This window comes from Barbus barbus (assembly GCF_936440315.1).
Source record: "Barbus barbus genome assembly, chromosome: 27".
NCBI lineage: Eukaryota > Metazoa > Chordata > Actinopteri > Cypriniformes > Cyprinidae > Barbus > Barbus barbus.
Genome location: NC_136755.1, coordinates 7,673,772 through 7,686,157, shown reverse-complemented (window position 1 = coordinate 7,686,157; position 12,386 = coordinate 7,673,772). Strand labels below are relative to the sequence as shown.

At 39.1% G+C, this 12,386-nt stretch overlaps 1 protein-coding gene across 1 annotated transcript in view; it reads right to left on the bottom strand.

The window, feature by feature from the left end:
* Window positions 1–12,386, bottom strand: part of LOC306847420 (protein Jumonji) — a 107,541-nt gene that overhangs the window by 28,662 nt on the left and 66,493 nt on the right. The gene's annotated exons all lie outside the window — the stretch shown is intronic.

Sequence of the window (12,386 nt, the reverse complement as noted above, 5' to 3'; positions counted from 1 at the left end):
AATTCTATAAATCTCGCAATTCTGATTTTTTTTTTCCTTCCAAATTCTGGGTTTACATCTCACAATTCCGACTTTTTTTCCCATCGGAATTGTGATATTAGGCAGAAATGGGTGTCCATAGTCAGGACGTAGTAGTAACGTTAAAGTAAATAAATAACTTAAACTTATGTATAAAAGTGTTCTAAGTTTAGTTAGTGATAATGTAATAATTCTAATAAAATTGACTGAAATTTGTGTAATGGACACTGTAGTGATCATTTCTGATTCTAGAAATGTTATTTTTGTCGCACATCTCAAGAATCAGTGCAGACAGTCTCTGTGAGCGAGTAAGTGACTTGACAAAACGACACTAACGGACACTTGCGAGATGTTGTCTAACTCTTCCTCTGAATGTTGATTCACGTCAAGGCTTTGAAATGCAATTAAGTTCTCCATTACGCGCTGCGAAGACTTCAGCAGCAGCTGATGACTGATAAATAGTACTAAGGATAAATCAAACTGCCAACTTTCAAGGCCTCTCGAACTCACTCATCACAGCTTCTCCTTTTGGAGACGTCTAACTCACTGACTCCACATTTCAGTTCAACTCTCCCCGTGAAAGAGCACAGAATATTAAAACAGTGGAAAGTCGTACGTCTCAATTCCTCCTCCGCCCTCCACATGCTGCCAGAGGAGGCACGCGTGTACGCACTTTCCATTTCAGCAGCATTTCATCATTTTACCCACACGCACTCCCCTCAGTCCACGCCTGATGCTTGCTGCCAAATATGTTCTCCCCACACAGAATTAAAGAAAATAAGGGGGATGGCTAAAAGACAAACATCATTCACTCCTGTACAAATTAATCTCTTTCAATCAGAGGACTGTGCCTGAGATAGCTTGCCAAGCCCCAGCAGCTTTGACGAATCAGCAACGGCATCGCTAATCAATTCTCACCAGCGCTGTGTTCGGCAGACAGATTGTTTCTCTCTTTTTTCTTTTCCAGTCTCTCATGGCTGTGGCTGATGGCACTGTCGCTATGCCACAAAAGAAAAGGAACTCTGCAACTTCTGTTCATGTCTATTTGGCATCAAGTGAAAATAGACATTCTGACTAACCTGAAATCTTACTGAAGCATTTATGAAGAATATGTACTTTTTAAGACAGCCCTTTTGCAATGCCAAAGGCCCAAATGCTAGGAAATCAAGCAACGACTAAAACAAAATCAAATTGTGATGATGAAAGCTGAGGGTCTGGCAAATAAATGTGCTAAAGTCTTGAAGAAAAATCAGACTGAAAGCCTCACAGACTTGGATATAAACAAGAAATTACAATGAACTCTAGTTTATTTACAGGGGAACAAAATTGAAGCGTACACAAGATTAAAACACACCATGTGTTAGGTTTCAAAAAGACGCATAATCACTCTCTAAACCGGCTTCATCTGTTCAAATGGGGTTTGGAGCTCCACACCCAAACACTGACATTAATTAATGGAGATTAGACAGGCAAAAAGTTAATCATAACATTGGAGATAGCTGGAGGACTAGATGACAGCTGAGTGAGATTTCAGCCAACAAACACAAGCATAAAAAAAACAGACTATAAAACGTTGCTGCTAGATATTCAACAAAGCACTTACAAGCCGGCCAACTGCTCCATTACTTATTGATTGCTAAAGTGTTTCAGACAGAGGTGTAACCTCATTTAAATTGGTGCAGGGGCGAATTCGTACTTTGCAGGAGAAATAAAGAAAACATTTTTTTTTTTCTCACAATGGCTGTTATAAGAAACCTAAATATTTTTAGGAGCTGAAAACTGTAGCTTTAGAAGTATTAATGTGACTAAGCACAAGAGTAATTCTGATGCAGCTGTGCAAAAAAAGCATCCAGTAAAACAACGAAGGATGTCACGGTTCATTGAGTCAGTCTAGACTGCTCTTAATCTCAGAGACGGCTTGTTTTTATTGGACAATTTATCCTATCTGTTCCTCATTACAGGGTATAATGGCCAACTGTTTGGCATGCAAGTATCCAGTGACAGAGATAGAGATGCATGCTGGGATAGCCGACATGAGCATAATCCCCATACAGAGAGCATTTTGCAATGTCTATTAACAAATCTACACAGTCTAAATACAGACCTAACATGATAAACCTAAACAGATGAGGGAGAAACACAATACAGTTAGTCCACACAGGAAGTCCTGGAAATTTTCCTAGGGTATTGTTTGGCTTCATGCAAATGTGCGAGTTCTTTCAAAAGAGAATGGTTATGATAACATCTGATGACCCTGATACTCTTAAAACTATACACATTAATCGATTACTTAAATCATTGCTCTGTTCCAAAATCTAGTGAGTTCCCTAGACAGCTTTTGTGAGCATTCAAAATGCAAACGCTGTTCCAAAAAGGCAGAAAGCAATGTTATTTTGCTTTCCAAGATAAGTAATTATGGCCAAATTTTAAAAGACAGAATCACATGTATCTTTTGAGAGGCAATCCCAGAATGAATTGCACTGAGCTCAATGAAAACAAATATATGCATTTCTTCAAATACTTAAAACTCGACAAAAATAGTGGCATCCCATTTAATTTGACTATTGTAGAGAGTTCAAATTCAGCACCTTGTGAAGGTATGTGATGTTTAGGACTTTGCCTTAGAACGTGGTGGCCTTCTAAGTAGACAGTAGACAGCACATGAACTTGTTAGGTTTTAGAAAGTTCCAGTGTTTCAAGCTCTACATATTTTCCCAGGACTATCTGAGTTGTGGCTGTCCCCAATTATAACGTGTCTGTGCAAATTCATGGTGTGCTCCAAATAAAGCCAGCTTCCAAATTAACTTAGTTTCAACTTCAAGACTCTCCTGTCAACCAGGAAACAATGATATATTGAGCCTTCTGTATGTCTCAGAGAGATGCAGTCTGTAAATTGCAACATGAGTGATGGAGGGTGGAGATGGGATTTAACCACATCCTCCAGACAGGATGGGTAAAGAGGGCCATGAGAATGACTGATCTGGGCATTCCGGTTCCGCTGGCCTTACCCTTCTTCAGTGGGCGAGAGACACTGCAACACAATAGCCCCATGGAGCTTCCCAGCCTGTGCACTCCTTAATGGGACAGATATTGGTTCTCTTACAATGCTAGTCTTTTAACAAGAGGCTCATGCATAATTTACTGCTGATAAAAACCACAACGTGTAAGGTCACTCCAGGAACTAGGGCTCTGATCCTATTACCATTTAGCTCATGGTGAAAACCCATGATGAAGAGTTGTGACTGAGGTCAAGTTTAAAGGGTAATGGATGCATTTATGTTAAACTCTCTTATTGTATAAACATAAATGACTATAAGACATCCATGAATTTCAATATATCTGCCTCCAGTGTGAAAGTGTCGTCCAACAAATCCACCTCTAGCTTCAATTTATCTCTACCTCCAATTTGCCTCCAGTTTTTATATATTTGCTTACAAATTAGTCTACAGTTTGGGGTATCTATCCTGAAAATCGGCTCACAGTTTTCAAGGCATCTACCTCCAGATTTGTCTAAAGTCTCTGGCTCCAAATCAGTCTACAGTTTTCAAGTTACTACCTCCACCCATTGTTTTATAGTTTTCAAGGTCTATGCCTCCAAATTAGTCTACAGATGTCAAGGTCTACACCTCCAAGTCGGTCGACAGTCGTCATGGTATCAGCCTCCAAATCAGTCAACAGATTTGAAGTTACTACCTGAAATGTAGTCTACTGTTTTCAAGATCCATGCCTCCAAGTAGGTCTACAGCACAGGTTTTCAACTTTTTCTCCTGGAGACTCACTATCCTACAGAGTTTACCTCCAAACCTAACCAAACACACCTGAACCAGCTAAGTAGGTTGGACATAAACTTTGCAGGACAGTGGGTCTCCAGGAGCAGGTTTGAAGACCTAAGGTCTACAGTTTTGGTCCAAAGTACCTGCATCCTGTCTGCCTCAAGTTTTTTTTTAATCGAAATTCAAATGATGCCTCCAGCATCAAAGTACAGTATCTGCCTCCAGTTTCAATTCATCTGCCTCCAGTTTCTCCACCTGTGTGTAAGGGTGTGCTTAAAATACAGGTACAACGAAGCGGTCAGAGTAAAGCAGACCTCCTGTAGATCAGCCCAGCTGGCCAAGATCCGGAGAGAGCCAGACAGAAGTGGAGTGAAAAAGTCAATGGGCAGTCAAGCGAAACAACAAAAAGGGGAAAAAAGCGAGGGGCAAGCACCTGCTGGGAGGCGCGGAGGGAGGGATTATGACAGGATGTCCCGATTCATCCTCCTGTAATCCCTGTGCCTCGCCCTTCAAAGAACACCCCACTCTGATGTTACATGTGGAGCTCTTCTGTATCATTGACTAGCTTTCAGGACAGCGGCCAGAGAAAGGAGTAGGGTTTGCCCCATTGGAAAGGACAAGAAAGCGGCTGGATCCCTGGGGCTAATTGGTGGTTAGGAAAGGTGGGGTGACAAAGGTTACCAAAGCATTTTATGTTATACTGCTTTACGAGCAACAGCTGTTGCGAGCTAGAGTGAGAAATCAGAGGACACAATGCGATGATTATAACTGAAATATACGGATGAGCTCTAATATTGTGGTGCACAAACACACATGGTTACTGGTTTACATTGCATGCAATTATATGAAGCATGTTAATGCTTAACTAAATGCATGTTGAGAAGTTGTCCCAAGTTTCCTCCACTTGATCTGCCTCCAATCACAGGAGGAAGTCCGATCTGCATCAGCAGTAGAACAAGCCTCATTCTGAGTGGCCAGTTGTGTTCTGTGATCTCCGTTGGTGTAATGTGACTCACCGTCCTGAGTACACAGCATGACGATAAAGTAATACAGGTACTGCATGCACTCTGGGATTCCGGTGTGTGCAATTGTTTTTAAGTCTGAAGCGCCTCTAAAAGAGCACCAAATTGTGCTGAACACGAGGAGTTGGAGGGCTTCCACAAACAAAAGCACATTGGCGGCGCCAGGGGTAAAAGGGACGACCCCTCTGGTGTCAGCACCTCCCCCCTCAGATCCCGGAGCATCAAAGCATTCCACAGCGGCTGGAGTCACTCCTAATCTCAACAGCAGGCTCTGGCTCTCTCCGGATCAGATGAGTGGAGCAGGGGAGAAGCTTGCAGGGAGGGAGAAAGAGATGAATGACTGCAGGAGTGAGATGGATGGAGTCATGAAGAGAGGGCAGGCACTGATAGACCCTGGGAGCAGAGATGTTTGAGTTTTAACGGGGAAGAGAGGGGAGGAGGGGTGTATAAAACCCTTTGTGTGCAACTGATTCATTCAGCCCGTTACAGTCATGTGCATATATTAACATGGAGGCAACTTTAAGATAACAGGATGAAAGCACAGCCCTCATGGATCCAACAAGCTGATCTATAGAAAAAGAATGAACTGGATAACAGTAAATAAAGGTATATTTTGATATGTTGGTATGATATCTCAGACTCCCAGTCCATAGAAAGGCATTTTAGATGTATTTTTTTAACATGGTCAAAACTGTAACTTGGGCCTCATCTTAAGCCTTACTCAACCGACAAACCCTATAATCTTTTTATATTCTGAACGCGACCAGACCATGATTTGACCAGACTGTGATGCAAGTAGGCATTCATAATGCTCAGCATACTCCATACTGCTTTGTGCTGTTTGTGTAATATGTCATCCATTTGACTTTTTTTTTTAGAGCTAAACAAGCTCTGTGGATTGACTGTGATTGCTAACATAGTTTACTTAGAATCTAATCGTTCAGATCTGCTCAGTACACATCCCATCATCGTTAAATCCATCTTCCATCATGTCCAGCTGCTCTGTGGTATATATGCTTCGATAAAATTGCTTGGAGACACACATAAACACTTGTCACTCTAAAAAATTAAACCGCACACAAAGCGTAAATACATGCAAGCCACTTATGGACAAAGCGCTGGATCTGAATGTGGTAATTCAATCAATCTGCTTTATTATTGAATAAGTGTATGTATGTATGTATGTATGTATATTATTATTATATATATATAGACACAAACACAAGCACACACACACACACTATGTTTCCAGACAAAGAAGGGTGAAAACGTATGATAAGGAATGTATGAAAAGGAATAGCCCTTTTTCAGTCAAACATCTTTCATTCTCTCGCTGACTTGCTGTTTCTGGTACAAATGCTAACTCACTCTCTCTTTTTCGCTCTCTGCTAAAGCTAAACAGCCCCAGATGGGCCACATGGTCCTGATAAACTCTCTCAGCAGCCTCTGCCAGTGCGGAGCAGCTGGCTCCGAGAGCGCAGTGAGGAGCCAGCGGAACATGTGCCGAGCAGCCCGCAGCAGCCAAGAGAGCACAGGGGGATCCCTGATTCTGGGTCATTCATGAGCCCGCTCTAATAAACAGTGCTGAAATGATAATCGCTACAAAACAGAGACTATGCAGAACTGCAAAGCGAGGGTTGGGTTAGATGGTCAATAAAAATATGGTAAATATTTGTGAATGAATTGTTCTTTTAAATTATCTCTTTGTAATGATTGAGTAGAGTCAATTTGCAAAGCATTTCTAAATCACTCATCTGCAACAGTTTTATTCCTTTATTTTTTTTAATTACTTAAAGGAGAATATGCAAACAGAAAAACAGTTTTGACTACATTTTTATTTGAGTAATTATTCAAATAAATATTTTTAAACTGTTTAATAAAATTAGCTATCTAAATGAAGTGATTCACTGAAATTAAATCAGTTTTGATTTCATTTGAATAAAAGTGTGTATTTATTTTCATTTCATTTTTTTGAGGTAACATTCAATAGCCTATTAGACTTATGAGGCAAAAAACCTACAATATTGTTCAAAAGTTTAGGGTGATAAGAGACTTCTTTCAAAAAAAAAAAATCTTATGCTCACCAAGGCTGCATTTATTTGATCAAATATACCGTAAAACTGTAATATTGTGAAATATTACCATTCAAATATCGGTTTTCTACTTGAATATATTTTAAAATGTAATTTATTCCTGTGATGGTAAAGCTGAATTTTCAGCATCATTACTCCGATCTTCAGTGTCACATCAGTGATCCTTCAGAAATCATTCTAATATGCTGATTTGCTGCTCAATAAAGCTTTATCCAGTCATTTCAATGTCTTTCCAGTCATTTTTGATCAATTTAATACATCCTTGCTGAAAAAGTATTAATAAAAAAAAAATATCATGCTGACCCCAACTTTTGAAAGGTAGTGTAAATGTTAATTAAATCACATATTTCCCATGTACTGTAAGTCCTCTGAGAGAAAACAGAGATCCGAGACACTGAGGTTCAGTAAAAAGACTCTCTGACCCTGAGCTAGAGAATAAATGAGAGTGATGTTGATGTCCTTCCCAGAGTAGCGCTGTATTTCAGACATGCAGAATAAACTTTGGACCTGCAAACACACTCCAGCTAATTTCTTATTGCTTTTCTGCCTACCTGAGTCAAGTTCTCCAAGCAATACCATGAAAGATGGTTTGACCTTTAACCTTGCACCCTACCACTCTGCCTTCATATATCAGCTCATTAGTCAGGTGAGCCTGAAGACGTGAGGTCACAGCGGTCACGATGAGAAAAATACAAACCTGACCCCTCAGCGGTCATCTACAAATGCCACCGTTCATCACAAAAATACAGCTATGACATTAACATGCACCTCAGGAGAATAACAATATGGATTTTTGCAACACAAAGCTCTTAGCATCTAAACACACTAGAGATTCAATTATAAAGGTAGACATCTTTAAGCCATCATGTTTTAGCTTAAGTGCACTGCATCACCGCTAAACATCCGACCACTAAAAGCCTGATATCAGCTCTTCTCTCAGCAGCACAATCACTTTACATCAGATTCTAAGAACACTGGGCTGGCAGTAAGAAACGTAAAGCAGCAGTAAGCTTTGCTAGATTCTTCCCATAACTGCTTTGGCAGTTTTTTTTTCTATGGCAGCTCAAATTAAAAATGATATAAAAACAGAATTTATTAATACATGTTCGTGGTGCAAGATTATTATAGTTAACCAAAACTAAAACCATAAAAAAGAACATGTGCATTACTTGAAACTAAATGAAATAACTAAAACAATTAATATATATATAAATATAAATAAAAATGTATTGCATTTCAGCTAGCAAAGCAACATTTGTAATTTTCATTTACTTTAACTTATGCACTAAATGTACTAAAATAACTAAAACGGGTAAAAATAAGAATAAATCTATATAGTATAAATAGGCTAAATAATGACAAAAAGGACAACTACTAAAATTAAAACTAAAATTGAAATGAAAACAGAAAATGCAATGAATTCAAAATGTCATGCATGTTATTATGAACAATTAGTGTGTGCACATTTCAATCATAAATTAAATATATAATTTGTTATTCATACAATCATACATTTTTCTGTTCTACCTACTTTTTTTTAGTTTCAGGATGTCACAGCACAGAAATAAAATGGACTGGAAACAATGTTTCAAACTGATTTGTCCTGGAAGCATGCAGAGGCCAAGTCAAATTTGAGTCAACATCATATTTCAGACTCTGAATAAAAGAGAGCGGCACTTGACCAATAACAGTAATGCATTCTGTCATTTAAACCCAGCTAAGTGTAAAAACAGAAACTCCAGAATTTTAATTTCAGCCATAAACTGTGTTTTCTATTTACAAGCCTATTTTTGAGTGTGTTTACATGACTTACGAGCTTCGGGAGGTATTTATAACCGGAGCAGCATTCACATTCACACTGGGAGGTGTTACTATAAAGTTACTGAACGATGACGGCTTTCCAGAGCCGCTGCTGGACAGATGCTGTAAGGATACCAGTCTGCATACTTAATGCAGTCGCTCATGATTTCATTAAAGGCAACTGAAAGCTGCTTGTTACGTAATGGAAAGCGTGAGCTTCTGAGACTGCGGAAGGGGGAGAGAACGAGACAAACAGAGATACCAGTACTCCTATAAAAATCCCTGTCTAAATCCCATGTACCCACTTAAGATGTCTGTCACTCTTTATACAGAGCTGCAACTTAACCCAGCCGGTGTGGTTTAACAATAGAGCAGACGTGCTGCGCTCAGACAGGTGGTCTAGACTGGCACCGAGCCAGACGCTGAGGGCCCACGCCACCCTCCCCTCTGTTTTAACACATCCGTCTGCCGCTCACGCGTGATGTCACACCGATGCCCCCCAACGCTGTCAGTCACTGCTGGGCTTCATCACTGAGCGCTGCTAGAACGACTCACGACAAAAAGATGAAGAGAGCCAGATAAGACTAGGATATGGTGAGCTTTTCATGCACAAAATCAGACTGAGAGATTTCTACTGGATCATCTCTAGTGTTTTGACTACTGGTGTAAAGCCTGATCCAGCTTTTTTTCCCCTCACATTAAACAGAAAGAGACAAGTCAACCGCAGTGTTTTGGTGCCATTTACAGTGATATTTCACCACAAAATTAAAATACACTCATCATTTACTCACCCTCATGGTTTTCATTCTTCTTAGGAATAAAAAAGAAGAGATTATGACAAAAAAAATTTTTTTTTTTTTTTTTTTATCTGTCAATACTCAATGGTTTTCACCAAAATGGTTTGGTTTCCAACATTCTTCCAAATATGTTCCTTTGTTTACTACAGAAAGACTAATTTAGAACAACATGAGGGTGAGTAAATAAGCACAATTGTCATTTTTGAGTGAACTAATCCTTTAAGAATCGGTAAATCTCAAATAAATTATACCACAATAGACCAACATGTCACAAATTGGTAGCATAAATATGGTAGCATTACATTCAGATCAAAATAATATTGAACCACAACACAATACCTAAATAAAAATTGTGAAAAAATGTGTGTAGTCCGTTTCTGTCGGTCCAGACACAATGCACCAACTATTTCATGGACATAACTCTGAAAACAAAATATAATATATAGTTCTGCTTATTGATGTGCTGTTTATGCCACTAAAGCCTGGAATACACTGTGATTTTTGCCCCGATTTCCTCCCGATTTTCCAGTCTGAACAAGTTGACGCTAGTTGAGGAAAGTCAGAGCCAGTCTGCAGATTACAGCTGACAGATTCCACAGAAAATCGCGTAGTGTATGATGGTCACAGACTCCGATTTTTTAGCTTCAGACTTTGATTCTATCCAGTCGGAGGATATCAAACATGTTTGATATTTTCAGCCGATTTTAGAACGCATGTGTTTTCATTTGTCATGCGTCTCCTAGCAACAGGGCGCACGTTTCTGTGTGAGTTCGTTGTGATCGGAACAACTTTAAAGTCTGGTAGTGTATGATCTTCAGTCACGTAGTGTATGATGACCAGTTTTCATTTGTCACTATTTACAAAGTCGGTAAGTGTATGATGCCTAGTGTTTTAAAAATCTGTTCAGATTTTAAAAGTCGTGTAGTGTATTCCAGCCTTTAGTGTCTCAAGCAAAACTAGCAAGATTACCTTTTACGGATTTGACACCACAACTCTCGCAAACTTGGTAGACTAGTTCTTAGCTCTTCATAGCAGCTTGGCACCTTTTTATCTCGACTTTGTCAACCTGTGCAACATGAATCCTGGAAACCGCATAAAGCCAGCCAATCAGATTGAGCCTTTCAGTTTCAAAAAGCCCTCGCTGTGTTTGTTGTCAATACGCACCATATGGTCCGTGAAGAGCGAGACTGTCATCTCTAACCTGCTGCCAAACCACCGAGAGGAATCACACATGGATTTTGTGGAATTCTGGATTATCCTGATGAAAAAAATTTGTACGATACCTAGGACACACACACACACACACACACACACACACACACACACGCACTACTACCTCTGAGGTAATGCTGCAGGAATACACACACTCACATAACCTACACAACCATTAAAATAGTTTTTTGTTTGTTTTTTTTTTTTTTTTTTAAGAAATTAAAAATTATATTCAGCAAGGATGCATTAAATTGATCAAAAGTGACAGTAAAGACATTAATAAACGTCACAAAGATTTCTATTTCAAATAAATACTGTTCTTTTGAACTTCAAAACTCTATTCAAAGAACCCTGAAGAAAAAGTATCAGCAACTGTTTTTAATATTGATAATAATCAGTTCCTTGAGCAGCAATTCAGCATATTAGAATGATTTCTGAAAGATCATGTGACACTGAAGACTGGAAAAGAGCAACACAGACATTGTGTTCAATTTCCTTTTAAATATCTTTTTGTGTTCGAGGAGAAAAAAAAAAAAAAGGTAATGTGTGTTTGGAATAACATGAGGATGAACAAATTACTATATTTAAATTTTTGGACAAACTATCCCTTTAAGAGCAGTGTTCGTAACTCAGAGGTATTGCCAAAATAAACCCAAAACACAGCTAATAGAGCATGGCTTCAATTCAACACTGCTTCTCTCAACAGGCCAAACGGTTTTAGAGCCAATCAAAAGACAGGAATCTGAGCAACCGCAAAAGCATATATAGAAAAGCATACATGCCAAGGTGAATTCATCTCACTTAAACCATCAGTAACATTAAAATGACAAGCCCTAACACACACTTGGGCACAGCAGCTGAGATTATGGTCCACTGCTCCTACTTATCCAGCCTCAGCCAATCGGCAGCCAAGCTTGTCTGCTGTACAAATACCTCAGCCCGAGTCCTCAAACAGAGGACATTCCTGTCCTGTGAATCAGCTGGAGTTTGGAGCCAAACAGCCTACCTGAGAGTCGTCTTCTCACGCTATACCTCTCAATTCATCTCTGCGTATGGCTCTGAAAACATGAGTCACGCTCCAATCATGTTTAATCGTCTCGCTTGTCGCAGATATCGATCTGCTGTACCATTAGAGTGGATTGTGTAGTATGTAGCACAACCAGCGGGTTTAGAGGAAAATCAATATGGCTATTATAGGGCCATATGTACTGAAAGCATGATCGGTCATATCTGCAAGAATAAGGTGCATTTTAAAGAGGATGGGAGAAAAAAAGACAAAGTAGCATGCAATGTGTATACTTCGCATAGTATCCTCACTAGAAATCACCAAAATACAGTATACAACGCAAAAACAGTGGTCAGAATACTGCATCCCATAATACAATGCTCTCGACTTGACCTATCAGTGTGAAAACATTATTATACCTCATTTAATTTACACAACCATTCAAAAGTTTTTGGTCACCAAGCAATTACTCAAACAAAAATATTGCAAAAATAGTAATATTGTGAAATATTTTATCACAATGGAGTTTATTCATGAGATGTAAAGCTGAATTTCCAGCATTATTACTCTAGTCTTCAGTCGTCTCAATATAAACATTAATTTATTTTAAAAAAGAGATACTGACCTCAGATTATATATGGTAAAAGAGGTAATTACAATTTTTT